Genomic DNA, 15,469 nt, shown 5'->3' with positions numbered 1-15,469 from the left:
AAACTAAAGGTCAAGGAGGCTCAGGCACTCAGAAACAGCAGGGCCACATCTCCCATGGCTCTAACTGGAAAGGGAACTCCAGCAACAAGCGCAAACCAGGGAGTTACCCAAAAGGAGGGCCAGCCAACAAGCAGCCCAACTATCCAAAGTGTGCTACTTGTGGGAAATTCCATCCTGGAGTTTGTCGTAAGGGCACACGAGGATGCTTTGAATGTGACAGAAGGCATATGGCCAAGCAGGTCCAAACAAGACCGTCTTCCTCACCACACCGATTCAAGATGGAGGCCACCAGCTCGATTATATCGATGGCCACTTTAGATGGTCCACATATCAGCCAGGGTAGAAGCCCTCCACTACGACCAATGTGAGGATCTATTCACCGACTAGAGGACGTAGCAAATGCCTCGACTTGTTACAGGTCGATTAGTATTTTACATGCAGTACAACTGTCTTATTCGACATCGGGCAACCCATTCTTATATATCCGGGGCATTTGCAAAGAAATTAGCGAGACCTCCAGAGGTACTCGATAGTCTTCGGCGACCTTACCTTCGGGAGAAATTATGGCATCCACGAGCTAGCAGTGCCAGCCATTATAGCAAACAGAGAACTCTTCCGTGATCTAATAGTGCTAAATATGACCGACTACGATGTCATCTTCGGATGGACTTTGATCGACACTTCCCATCGAAAGTGAAATGTAAAGTCATATTCCAACCTCAAGCGGAAGCACAATTTGAGTTCGCTCGGAGAACCAAAGAGAAAGCCCAAGAAGTTTCTCTCCTATGAAGGCACAGGTTGATGGATTCAGATGGATGGGGTTCTTAGCACACGTAGTCAACACCGGTGAGGACAAGGACCAACAGCAAGAGGTCCGAGTCGTGTGACTACCCATAAGAGTTACCGTGCCTAGCACCGCATGGGAGATCGAATTTGAGATAGAGCTCATTCGGTACAAATCCTATCTCCAAAGACCGCATGGCTCTAGCGAATCAAGGAACTTCATGAGCAACCATGTGAGCCGCTGACAAGGGCTTCATCCGTCCTAGTCACTCACCATGTTGTTCGTGAAGAAGAAAGACGGGAGCATGAGACTGTGTATCGACTAACAAAGTCACAATCAAGAAGGTATCCTCTTCCTAGAATTGATGACCTGTTCGATAAAGGGAGCAATAGTGTTCTCTAAAATAGACCTCGAGGTTATCATCAGGTGAAGGTTAAAGAAGGGGACATACCCAAGACAAAGATTCAGGACTAGATACGGACATTACGAGTTCGTAGTCATGCCTTTGGCGTGACAAATGCTCCAACTACTTTCATGGATAGGGTATTCAGAGAATATTTAGATAGGTTCGTTATCGTGTTCATCAATGACATCCTTATCTATTCGAACTCGGGAAGAACACGTAGAGCACCGAAAATGATTGCGCACCTTCGACGAGAATCAATCGCCAAGTTCATCAAATGTGAATTAGACTGTGTCCTTCCTAGGTCATATCATCTCAAAGGATGGTATCATGGTATATCCCATAAGATAGAAGTTGTGAGTAGAACTGGAAAAGACCCAAGAACGCCGGTGAGATCGAAGCTTCTGGAGTTAGGGACTATCTGAAATTGGAGAGGACTTCTCCAGATAGCCTCCCCACCCTCTTACCGAAAAGAAGAAAATTTCAGGATGACTGAGGAGAAGAAGCTAAAGAGGATATTGACCAAGGCACCTATTCCGACTCTACCAGAGAACGCAGAGTAGCGATGATATAGTGATGCACCGTGGGACTAGGAGGCGGTCGATGCAAGATGGCGTAATCGCCACGCCCGGACAACTTAAGGATTAAGAAGAACTATCCTACTCATGACCTTGAGCTTGAGAATGGTGTTCACTTTCAAGATTTGGAGACATTACTGTATCAAGCTCATGCAGTGTATACAAATCATCGAGTCCAAGTACTTTCACCAAGGATCTGAATATACGAGCAGCCAGATGGCTAGAGCTGGTCAAGGACTACGATATAGACATCCTCTACCACCGAGGAAAGTGGTTACAGATACACTTAGCAGGAAGTCCGCTACCTTATTATCTCTAGCGACCATGTCACCACCCCTATGAAGAGATCATGATTTTGGTCTTGAACTCATAGTTGGGCAGCTCTCTACTATGACCTTAGAGTCGACCTTGCTTGGTGACATCCAGACAGTAACAGGATCCCGAAATTCAGAAAATCAAGCAAGGATTAGCATAAATGAAGGTGGAGAGTTCAGAATATCCGATAGCGGGGTGTGACAGGCTATGTGTTCCGGATCGGAGGAACTACAGAGGAAAATTCTAGATGAGGCTCACAGGACTCCTTATGCGATGCATCCTTCCACCAAAATGTACCAAGACTTGAAGAAACGATTTTGGTGGCCTAGGATGAAGAGGGCATCGCTAGATATGTCAAGACCCGACTGACCCGAGGGTTAAGGCGCAACATCGAGACCGGAGGAGTTTTGGCATTTGATTCCGAATAGAAGTGGGAGGACATTTCTATGGATTTTATAGTGGGACTACCAGAACCACGAATGGTTTCGACACCATCGGGTAATAGTCGACAGTTGACTAAATCAGCCCACTTCCTAGCTATCGAATATCCTATTCCATGGAGCGGATCTCGGTTGTATCTCAAGGAGATCATCAGGTGCATGGAGTCCCACGAACCATTAGACAGAGACAATAGGTTCACATCACATCGGGAGTGTGTACACTTTTGGGCACGAAATAAAAATCCTCGGATAGATGGTCGACGGAGCGAGTAAATCGTGTACTCAAGATATGCAGCATAGATTTCAAGGGAAGTTGGTGCAAATATCGAGCCTAGAAGAATTTGCATACAACAACAATTATCCATCGTCATGGCACCTTACGAGGCTCTCTATGGGCGGAGGTGTAGATCTCCAATCAGCTGGTATGAGAGTGGTGAACTAGAACTTCAGATAGATCTAGTAGCGGATATCATAGCAGCTATACAACAGATCCGCCAGAGGATAGAGACCCCGAAAAGCTATGGCCGATACACAGACCTTTAGAGTTCTTGGGGATTCGGTGTAGTAGCTCCCATGAAGGGAGTAATGCGTTTGGGAAAAAGGGCAAGCTAAGTCCCAGGGACCATACCTTATCAGCAGAAGAGTGGGCAAGGTAGCATATGAGCTAGAGCTACCCCAGAAATGTCACTGTCCACAATGTATTTCATGTCTCTATGCAAGAAGCACACCCCTGCCACCCAGTGATTGAGCCCAGTTGGTACAGATCCCAAGATTCTCAATGGGCCTATTAGGATAATAGACCAGCAGCTAAGAAATTGAACAAGGAAGTACCATTAGTCAAGGTTATTTGGCACAGTCACACAGCAGAAGAGGCAACTTGGGAGACAGAAGCCAGCATGAGACAGAAGTACCCAGAATTATTCTAAGTTCGAGGACGAACTTTTTATAAGGTATGGGGGATTGTAACGCCCGAAAATTCTCAAACTATTTTAGAAATATTCTATGATTTTTCTGGAATTTTTAGATATTTTCCCGGAATTTTTAGAATAGCGGAAGTAGCAAAAATAATTAGAACCGCAAAATAGCTTAGGCGGGAATCGAACCCGGGACCTCTCGAATCCGATAACTTTTAGTTAGCCTTAGTAACCAGATGAACCCAGTAGGGTCGTGCTGAAAGGAAAGGGAAATAATTTAATTTATATTAGAGTCGGGCCAAAATACCCACTTAATATAAATATAAACTTAAAAAGGGGTTTGGGTTATTTCTTTGGTTCGGCAACTCCCTCTCCAAACCCTCACCGTCGACGCCACCCTCTCCCTTTCTTCTTCCTCTCGGCGCCAACCCTAGGGTTCCCTCCCTAGGGCCCCAAGGTCATCTTCCGGCGACAACTCCGGCACGAGGACGCTCTTCTCCGCGAGAGGAACGCATAGACGCGAGAAGATTGTCGAAGGGGTCGTCTCCACCGGAATTCTAGCGAATAGAATTGTAAGGAAATTAGCGTACGAGGTAAGAAACCCCTCACTTGTAGTATAAGTAGCTTTCGTTTGATTGCATGCCTTTAGTTTAGCTATATGCAGATTTTTTCGGCACTCAGGGTGTGTTTAAACCCTCCTCGCAAATTAGGGACCTAGTTGAGCACCTCTAGATGGGCCAGACACGTTGTTCTCCTTCAGTTGGAGGCTCTAGACGTTGTCGGGTGCCTAGAGGTGGTCTCCCTATTAGAGGGGAGAGTTGGAGCACACCAAGTGTTCGACAAAATGATTATTGTAGCTAAATACTACCTCAGATATTTTTAACAGCTCAGTTAAATGCATTAGTAGCATTTAAATCAGTATATTAGTCTAGTTCCAGCTTACATGGGACTACGGTCCAATGGGTGGGCTCCCACAGTCACCTCTAAGTTTAGATAACCTAGCACTAGGTTCAGATAACCTAGAAACAGTAAAATAAACAATTAGTAGTTATATTCAGTATTTTATTTTTAGTGGCAATGTACAGGATTAGATATCCATTGGGCTGGGCTCCCATAGTCGGTCCCTAGGTTTAGATAACCTAGTAACCCTACTAAATGCGGGACTTGCAAACCCGAGTCTAGCTAGGGATGCGCGCACAACAAGTACAGTTGTCGGGCCCAAACAGCAACATGATTACTATTTTCACTTATTATGATAATAGCTTTCAAATTCGTAATCTAGTTATGTGAATATAGTTTTAGCTCAGTTTTAGTTTCAGTTTCAGTTTAGTTCTCCTAGTTGATACCATGAGATAGCTCCATGCTTAGATTTTATTATGCATGCCATGTTTCAGTGTTTATGCCATGTAACTTCAGTATGCCATGCTTTAACAAATCCAGTGCATGTTTTTAAATAGCATTCTTTAAAAACATGATTGCATCGTTGCATGTTTTTGTGAGGTAGATGGTTTCTTACTAAGCTTAAAGCTTACAGATACTTTTTCCTTATACTGCAGATAAAGGTAAAGGGAAAATGGATTAGCAGAGGAAGCTGGAGGTCAATGCGGAGATGGTGTGTGTGGCAGGAACCTGGAATGAAGATCCTTAGGAAGTTTAGCAAATTAAGAACTTAGTTTCTTTTCTTAAGACACTTTTATGCATTTCTAGTGGTTTAAATGCTATGAATTAATAAACCTTGCACTATGTCATGTTAGAATGCTAGTTAGTGGATATTAGAATGTTTTCCATGCATTGTATAATTGTTGTGTGAGGTTTTGGCATGAACTAGTGCTGAAATCAGAGTTCCAGTGCGAAATCAGAAACTCCGATCGATCTACGGATCGATCAGAGTTGAGTTGTGCCACTGGATCGGTCAGCTGACCGATCCAGTCGCGAACAGAGAGTTTATGGATCGGTCAGCCGACCGATCCAAATGCGAATAGAGGGTGCAGCAACTCACTGATCGGTCAGCCGACCGATCAATGACCGATCAGTGTACTCCTGGATCGGTCGGTAGACCGATCCAGCCACGTACAGAAGCGATGAAGCTTGTGGATCGGTCAGCCGAATGATCCAGGGTTTCTCTCCGTGCCAGTATCAAGCTGGATCGATCACTGGATCGATCCGACAGCCCAATCGATCCATGGGTCGATTGAAATGCCTGATTACAGCTAGCAGGTCATCCGAGAGGCATAGATTATCCTCCCTAGCATGTGTACAACTCCTAGGTACACTTAGAATATTAAGTTCAGATTCTACAGTAATCAGTTTAGCAAAGTTTTAATCAATCCAGATTTCCGCAATAGTAATTTAGCACAGCATAATGTAGCGATCAGCCTCACAGCCTAGTCAGTAGGAGGCGGGTCGTTACAATTCAAACTTCTTGTTCTTCCTGGTGAGGGCTGTAAGTGGAGAGGTTATTCTGGAAAAGTCTTCCACGAATTTCCTATAGTACCCAGCTAAACCAAGGAAGCTTCTGATCTCCTTGGCATTCTTGGGTCTCTTCCAGTTGCTGACCGCTTCTACTTTGGCTGGATCCACTTGAATGACTTCTTTAGAAACGATGTGCCCTAGAAACGCCACCTGCTCCAACCAAAACTCGCACTTTGAGAATTTAGCATAGAGTTGCTTTTGCTGAAGGGTCTGCAGGACTATTCTCAAGTGCGTGTCATGCTCCTCCGAAGTTCTAGAATAGACTAGAATGTCGTCGATGAACACAATGACAAACTTGTCAAGGTATTCTCTGAACACTCTATTCATCAAGTCCATGAAGACTGCAGGTGCATTAGTCACACCAAAAGGCATGACTACGAATTCGTAGTGTCTGTATCTGGTCCTGAAAGCTGTTCTGGGTATATCACTCTCTTTCACTTTCAACTGATGGTACCCAGAGCGCAGATCTATCTTGGAGAACACTGTTGCCCCTTTCAATTGATCAAATAAATCATCGATCCTGGGCAGTGGATACTTGTTCTTGATGGTCACTTGATTCAGAGCTCTATAATCTATGCACATCCGCATAGATCCATCCTTCTTCTTGACAAACAACACAGGAGCTCCCCATGGTGAGTGACTAGGGCGAATAAAGCCTTTGTCAAGCAGCTCCTGAAGTTGTTCTTGCAACTCTTTCAACTCCACTGGAGACATGCAGTATGAAGCTTTTAAAATTGGACCGGTACCAGGAACCAGTTCAATCTCAAACTCCACTTCCCTATTGGGAGGTAGTCCAGGTAGCTCTTCTGGGAATACCTCTAGATACTCACAGACTACCCGAACTTCCTCTTGCTTGGGTCTTTCTTCTTCTTCTGTACTCACAATGGATGCAAGAAAACCAGCGCATCCTTTAGCTAACATCTGGTGAGCTGTAAGGGAAGAGAGGAATTTCTGGGTCTTTCTCTTTGGCACTCCTGTAAATTCAAAGGATGATTCACCTTCTGGACTAAAGATTACTTTCCTTCTGCGGCAGTCCACTGAAGCACTGTACTTGCTGAGGAAATCTATGCCAAAAATGATATCGAAATCCTGCATAGCGAGGATTACTAGGTTAACACATAGCTCTCGGTCTGAAATTCTGACTGGTACAGACCGAAACCATTGACTGGATTCCATGACTTCCACAGAAGGTAGGGTTGTCAGGAACTTGGAATTCATGCTTTCTGTAGGTACCTATAATTCTTTGGCAAAAGGTATGGATACAAAAGAATGGGTCACCCCAGTATCAAATAGTGCAGTAGCTATACGCTGAAAAATAACTACTTGACCTGTTACTACCGTGGAGGCACTAGCAGCTTCCTCTTTAGTGAGGGAGAATACTTTGGCATTGGCTAGAACTGGTGGAGCTTCCAACCTTCCTTGACCGTTCTGAGGTCCATCCAGCGTTGCAGGCATATAATGTAGTTGAGGCTTGGCTCCATATTGTATTGGTTGTGGCTAAGGTGCTTTGAACTTGTTAGGACACTCTTTAGCCATGTGTCCTTCCTGACCACAAAAATAACATCTAGTCTTACCCAAAAGATAGGCTCCTGGATGTGCTCTCCCACATTTGGGGCAGGGAGGGAACTTAGTCTGCTTGTTTTCTAGTCCTCCCTTCTGGTTACTCCCTGAATTCCACTGCTTTCTTTTAGTACCCTTGCCTTTCCAGATCTGATTATTTAACTGGGGTTTCTGACTTCCCCCAGTCTTGGTTTCTATCTTGATTGGCTTGTGCTGCTCTCGTTGTGCCTTCATGCTGTTCAGGTAATGCTCAGCTACTAAGGCTCTACTAACCAACTCTTCTCCAGTCAGGGGCTGATGAGCTCCACTACTCACATTAAGTGATATCACAGGCTTCAGCATTCTGAGCATTAATCTGACTCGCTCCTTCTCTGTACTTACTAGTTCTGGGCAGAGACGAGCTAGCCTGTTGAAACTTTTAACTGCTTCCTCCACTGTCAGATCACCCTGTCTGAACTCCATAAACTCCTCGTAGTGCTTATTGGTGATCCTTCGGTGGAAGAACTCGTCGTGGAACTCTGTCTCAAAATCAATCCATCTCATCTGATTGACTGCCCTCTTGCTCTTGACTCTCTCCCACCACATGCGTGCGTCTCCAGTCAGGCAGAAGGAAGCACACTTGACCTTCTCGACTTCTGGCCAGTCAAGAAGCTCCATTGTGCTCTCAAGTGTCTTGAACCAAGCCTGGGCATCCTAGGGCTCAGTCGTGCCTGAGAAGCTCTCTGGTTTCAGTTTCAGCCACTTTATGAGGTAGGCTTCTTGTCTCTGGGATGCTGTGACGACTCCCTGGGCAGCTGGTGGAACCTCAGTTACCACTGGAGTCTCCACAGTTACTATTTGAGGTGTGGGAGGAACTGGTTGTTGATTTGCCATCAGATTGGCAATTACTTGCTGCTGCTCCGCTACTTGTTTCTGAAGTTGAGCAACAACTTCAGAAAGATTGGGCTCAGTTGAGCCTGGCCCCTCATTCTCCTGAACTTGGTCCTCAGTACGAGCGGTACGGGGACGTCCTCTTCTTGACATCTAGTTAAACAAATAAGAAGATTTGATATTTTCTCTATCCTTTCTAAACATACACATATGTATATGAACAAAGAAAACTGCAAAAACTTTTATCTTACTTTAGCACTTATAAGCAATCACTCCATACTGCAATTAATAATAAATGAAAGCAATAAAGAAAGAACTTAAATACTTTCTTACTTGAAGACGGCAAGGCTGATGCTGATGTGTGTGTGATGCTGGAGAATGGGAACTGCTCTGATACCAACTGTAACAACCACCCTCCTTATACTAATGAGGGCGACCGCTACTTGACTACTAACTTCACTTAACTGGTACTACTTACTAGTTCTAATACTAGAGATACTTCAAAAAAAACCGGAATTATACCAGAACATGTCTCTAAGTAGCAGCATATAATTTCTTGATACATTTTTTTTTTCTTTAGGGTCAGATATGCGATTAAGTGAGGCAACAAGTAAGCATAGCATACGGACATATGTAGCTTATATACTTCTACTGCTTACTACATCTTTCCTAACTTACATCTATTAAAAGAATGTAGTTATTCATTCTGAAATTTTTAAAACTATTGTTCCAAAGTTTCAAGGCAACCAAACAGTATTCTGGTCATGCAATCCAAAACAATTTAAGAAGAATCTAAGTAAATTCTTTAGCAAGACTACATAACCCAATCCAGCAAAATAAAAGAAACACCACTAGATACTAGCAATGCAAACAAATCCATAATTCAATGGTAATAAGACTAAATTTTCCAACAGTGCTTATTATACTAGAATTCACCACATTTACCTAACAACCTAATAAAAAGATTACAAAATTATAAACTTCTGAGCCAGCAAACTTATCATTGAAGTGGTTTACAATTCTATCATACGCCAGCAATGTGCATTCATAATAGGGAAACTACCATCTAGTTTAAAGAATCTGAGCATAGGCAAATGCAAATTCTTGGGAGAATTAAACTCTCATACAAGACTAGCATGCATGGCCAACAAATATTAAGCCAATTTACAGCAACCGAAGTGCATCAAATCTGTTACTGCATTCTAATGGTCAAAACATAATTCCTCCCTTAGCAGAGCCAAACTCAAACATACCATTTCGCACTTCTAACTGTGATTGCAAGCGAAGAATCAAATATGAACTTCTTATATAAAAATCAAACTCGGACAACAACTAGCATGTCAACAGTGAACTAGCATACATGGCAGTGACTAACAGAATTCTCGAAGAACAAAAATTCCAGCAATATTAAATCCAGACAGTCCGGCGGTAAGGAAGGAAACATTCTAGCCATAACAAATAGACATCCAACCATAACAAAAGAACAACTGAAACTAAGCCAAATACCGTTATGGACACCTCTAATCAGCAAAGCAGAAGGAGCAAGAATTTATAATTCTCTAATTTCTCCTAATTATTTAAAAGGAAACTAATTAAATTAACTCGTAGAAATTTCTTAACAAGGTCCCAAACTTCCATATCAGCCACCACACACACCATCGACGCCTCCTTGCCGCCTTCCTTTATATCACTTTAGCTTTTCCTTTATCTTTATCTATATCTGCAGTAGGAGGAAAGTAGTATCTATAAGCTAAAATCTTAGTAAGTGCTATCTACTCACAAAAACTCGATAAGAAATGCAAGTGCATATAAGAAAGCAAGAAATGCATGCTCCACATGAAAGTAGCAACTAAAACTAAATCATGCATCTCTAAAAGGAACAATAGATTTAACTTGCTAAAATTTGTAACTTATATAAAAGAACCTGTTCCATTTGTTCCCAAACTTATACTCTTATACTTTAAAATAATAATCAACTTCTCTTGGGCCCGGCATTGTACCTCTTTGCGCGCATTTTTAGTAAGAATCGAGGTAGCTAATCCCGAAACTACTAAGATACTTCTAGACCTTGTGCCTAGGGGCATCTCGGAGTCCATCCCTTGGACCTTGTGTCCGGTACATGCCCTTTAAAAGTAAAATACTTTTTATCTTTAAATACTTCTTGTAATAAAATGCCTTGGCATTTATTTAAGCACTTAGTGTACTTTGATTCTAAATTCTGGAATTCAAGATCAATTTGTGACCTTGGTCTTGCTTTGCTTGTACTTCTCACATATATATATTATGCAAGAGATTCTAAAACCATATGCCACTGATATTTATGTATATATACAAAACAAAACTTAACAGCAATTAAAAGACTTCATGGTCATGGGATATTAGTTGGTCAGGCCCACGGCAGTACAGATTCCCAAATAGCAAGCTTGTAAAACTAAATTTTCTTTGAATCTTAACAATCCTTTAATCATGTTGTGATTTGAAGGAAACATAACTGCTTGGACATGCTTGAAATGTAAGGTAAATACAACTAAATAAGCATGCTGTAACAATCAAGGAAGATAATTAAAAATCTGTCCGTACTTTTAAAAAAAATAAACAAAAGGACTCGAACCGAAGCTCAAACCGAATTGCTAGAGCAAAGGTTGAAATCTAGACAATATGCTAGGATGAAGGGCTGCTCTTGTTTATTGCACAACAAAAATGCAAACAAAACTCCGAAAGCTACTCCTACCGCAGGTGAGAAGCACTTACATTGGGTTCTTGGACTTACAACCGAAGAGAAAGGGCTGCTAGGGTTCGGAGAAGTTGTTTCCTCAACGACTTCTTGGTATCTACTTGTTCTTCTCGACGAGGGGATCACGAAGGTGTGGAGATCTCTTCGGAAAAAGTCCTCGCCGGCCGCTGGAGACGAGCCCTAGATTCGGCTCTGTTTCCGCCCGAGAGAGCCGGCGCCGTCACGAGAGAGGAGAGGAGAAGTTTAGGTTTTTCGAAAATCACTCAAGTCCTCTCTTTATAACCTGGGTAATTTGTTCTCTGCTAACCCTTAAATAAATTTCGTTTCCTATTTGATCAGAAAATGCCTGCTGAATAGTTGGCTAGCTGGATCTGGTTAAGGCTCGGTTCGAGTCCGAGGTCCACTGTTCGAATCTCGGCTTGGACATTATTTTTTTTGAAACTTCTTTCGTTTAGTAAAAATACCAAACGACCTCCAAAAATTACGTAAAAATACTCTAAAAATCTCTAGAATATTTCTATAGCATTTCTAAATATTTTTAAAGACATTTAGAACTCGAATAGGGAAAATTGGGTCGTTACAATCCAGTCCTAGTCAAATCTAACTGAATTACTAACTTAACTTGACTAACCAAGTGAAAACTGGTGCCCTTTAGGTATTCATCCAGTAGCTAAAGGTTAGACAGTTGGTTAAAGATATTAAAACTCCAAACTGACTTAGCTTGCACTTTAGGGCTCTGATACCTTGCTAAAGCAAATTGACTCATAATCCATTTGACTCAACTCATGCTTGGACATTAGGTTTTATGCTTATTGCTCCTCCGTTGCCTTTAAGGCTTTTTAAATTATTAAAAATTTCTTTTTGAATTCTATAGTCATCTTCAAAATTAACTTTTTGAATTCTATTTCAAAAATTAAGGTCTCAAGTTAATCCAACTTTTCAGAAGTTTTTAAACTAATTCAAAATTAATGATTCTTAAAAGGCTTTAAAAAAAAATCAACAAAGCCTTTCAAAATTTCTCTTTTGCAAACTTAGCCTACTATTTTTGAAACTTGCCTTTCGAAAATCGTTTTAAAATTTAACCTACCTTTGCACATACTTTGGCCAAGTTCTTCAAAACTAAGGTAATTTTAAAGTAAAACCTACTAGAAATATTGCTTGGTTGAAAACATAATTCATTGGTTTTAAAAAACTCTCAATCTTTCTACAAAATTTTTTTGATATATGGCAAAGGGGGAGAGTAGGACAAATTCAAATTAAGTGTAGGACAAATTCAAATTAAGTATACTAATTTGAATTAAGTGATAAGAAAAACAGAGCTCTCATTAAGGGGGAGCCTTATACACGATGCTTTTAGGCTAAATCATGCTTATAATATGCTTATCTTTATTTTGTGCATATTGTTTTACTTAACTTTGAATCTTTGTTGCCATAATAAAAAAGGGGGTGATTGTTGGTGCGGGAAGCATCCGACGATCGAACCTAAGTTTTGATAATGGCAAAGGGATTTAAAGTTAAGATTCCTTTTTATCTAATGTGCTTAAATGAGATTGCAGGAAAGTCCTAACTGCGGTTAGGCAGGTGAAAAACTCTAGGGGGTGGTAACCCTAGGTCCTAGGGGGTGGTAGGAAAATCCTAAGGGGCGGTAACCTTAGGTCCTAGGGGCAGTAACCCTAGATGCAGGAAAATCCTAAGGGGGGTAACCTTAGGTCCTAGGGGGTGGTAACCCTAAGTGGAAAAAAATCCTAGGGGGTGGTAACCCTAGGTCCTAGGGGGTGGTAACCCTAGGCAGAAAGTCTAGTCGGTCTGGAGGATCGGACTGGCACCAGATAATCTCTCCTGAGGAGAGTAGGTGAGGACGCGTTCCCCGTAAAGGGAACAGTAGGCGTCGGGTCAACCTAGGGTTTCCGGTTGGAAATCCGAAGTCAGACCCAGACAGTCCGTTGACTGTCGATATTTCATTTAGTATACCTATTCTGTGCTAACTTTGTTTTCCAGGGTATGTGTTTGGGACAAACACATTTTGCAGGAACAAAGAAGCAACTTATACCTCGGATGAACAATGTCCGAGGCACCTCCATGGAGCATGGAGGCACCTCGGGTGCAAGCCGAAACCAGCTGTCCAGAGGAGCTGGAGGCGCCTCCATGGGGAGTGAAAGCGCCTTAGACCAGGGATTGGAGGCGCCTTGGACGGCCATGGAGGCGCCTTCAAGCTGATAAGGTGCGACGAGTTCAGTAGTGATCCACGCGGTTGACTCGGAGGCCTGGAGACGCCTCCAGCACTCTATAAAAGAGGACTTCGAACAGCTCCTTGTACAGTAAGTAAAAACGTGATCTTTCATCAACGTGATGCTCCAAAATACTCCCAGAAGTACTGTTGCAAGTCCATGACGATCCAAAGCTCCGAGATTTTGATTATTGCCGTCGGTATAAAGTTTTATTATTGCACTTATTGTAATATATATTTGTAAACATTTTGCGCGATATAGTTGTTGCCCACAGTAAGTGATCCACAATCGCAGGCCTTGGAGTAGGAGTCGCACAAGGCTCCGAACCAAGTAAATTCTTGGGTCGTTCTGTGTGATTGCTCTTTTGTTATTTTATTTCCACTGCTTAAACTCTCGAACTGTAAAATACCGGAAAAAATGACAATTTTTAATAAGGGAATTTCCCGGAATTTTTTAGAAATTTTTCGGGAATTTTTTCGGAGCTCGTATGGACGAGTTCACGGGGATAAAAACGGGGTCCGGAAAAGCCTGTTTAGGCGACCCATTTTAACGAGGAAAAGTTTTCTTTTCCTTTATATTTTCTTTTCTTTATTTTCTTTTCTTATTTTTCTTTTCCTCCGGTTTCTCTCGACGCCGACCCGAGCTCTCTTCTTCTCTCGCGCCCGACGCCGGCCCTAACCGCCGGCCGACGGTTCCTCCTCCCCGAGAGCACAAAACCCTCGGCCACTTCTTCTCCTTTTCTTCCTCCCGAGCCGCACCCCTCGGTGCCCTAGCCACCCGGCGCCGCCCGACCGCCTGCCCGAGCCGAACCCCTCTCTTCCTCTGCCCTAGACAAACTCCAGCGCCGGCCGCCGTCACTTGTGCCCTAGCGCCGGCCCTTCTCCTCTTCCGAGCACCGGCAGCCGACCAAGTTTCTTTGCTTAGCCGACATTGTCACTGCCGTCCTTCGTGCCCTAGCCGCCGGCGACGCACGGAGCAACGCCTCTCTTTTTTGGACCTAGCACCGCCGCCAACCCATCTCCACTTCCTCTGTGCCAGCCACCAAGCGCCACTTGCCTTCTCCCTCTCCTGGGCGCGGTCAACAGAAGCTCGCCGGGAGACAAGCGTTAAGTCGTGGCCTAGGCTCCGACCACCTCTCCTCTGTCTTCATCGTGCCCTAGATCTCTCCACAGCCGGATCCTTTTAGTCCATCAGTTGTCTGCAGAGAGAAAACGAGGGCTCTGATTCAGGTAAGGCAGATTTGGGGATTTTGATACAATTGTGATCTTTGTGCTGGATTGCAGGGGTGAATTGTGATCTCATCTTGTTCTGTTCGGTGAAGGGTTCCACCAGAAAATGGCTGTTCTGTGGATTTTCTGGTGTTGGCAGCAATCTCATTTCCAATCGCAACATTCACTTAGTTCCGGCATCTTGTTCGGTTGTGAATTGAGGTAAGTGTATGGATTTGATACGTGTTGTGGATAATTATTGATTTAGGTTTAGAAGTTGTATAACGGTGTAGTTGGGGTTAATGAAACTAACCCTAACTGGTCAGTGGATTAGAAATTAGTTTAGCTATTTGTTTATAATTAAATTAGCTAAACTGTGTGATTTAACACAGGATTTTGACGCGAGACGAGTATCTCGATCAGATTGGACTTTCTATTTTGGAGGCGGGTACTTTTGACTTATTGTCTTTGATATGCTTAGTAATTAAATTAACAAGATGCATTAATTGTGTTTCTTACTTGTTTCGGTTAATCACTGCCCAATACATGCTACCTGTTGATTGATTGTTTGTTTACATCTTGTATGGATATGTACCTGATTCCACATGCTCATGGGTAGTGATATAACCATATTTTTACCATGTCAGGACCTAGGTTTGATACCTTATATGATCAGATACCTTGATATGATTCATTCGCTTTGGTGCACATTATGATATGTCCAGAGATTGGTTTAGTATATTACCATGTTTAGTGACATGCACCATTCGCATGATTGCATGCTGAGTGATTGATTGCTCCTTTATTGTCGAGCACTTTGCCAGTTTCATCACTGTTCGGTGCTCCGTTGTGACGCTCATGGGTAGCGGGACACAGCGTGGTAGCACGTCAGTTTGACTCTTCCGGTGCTCCGTTGATCCGCTCATGGGTAGTGTGACGCAGCGTGTAGCACGTTAGAGATTC

This window comes from Zingiber officinale, chromosome 9B (assembly GCF_018446385.1).
Source record: "Zingiber officinale cultivar Zhangliang chromosome 9B, Zo_v1.1, whole genome shotgun sequence".
NCBI lineage: Eukaryota > Viridiplantae > Streptophyta > Magnoliopsida > Zingiberales > Zingiberaceae > Zingiber > Zingiber officinale.
The sequence above is the reverse complement of the archived record's forward strand: the minus strand, read 5'-3'. Positions refer to the sequence as shown.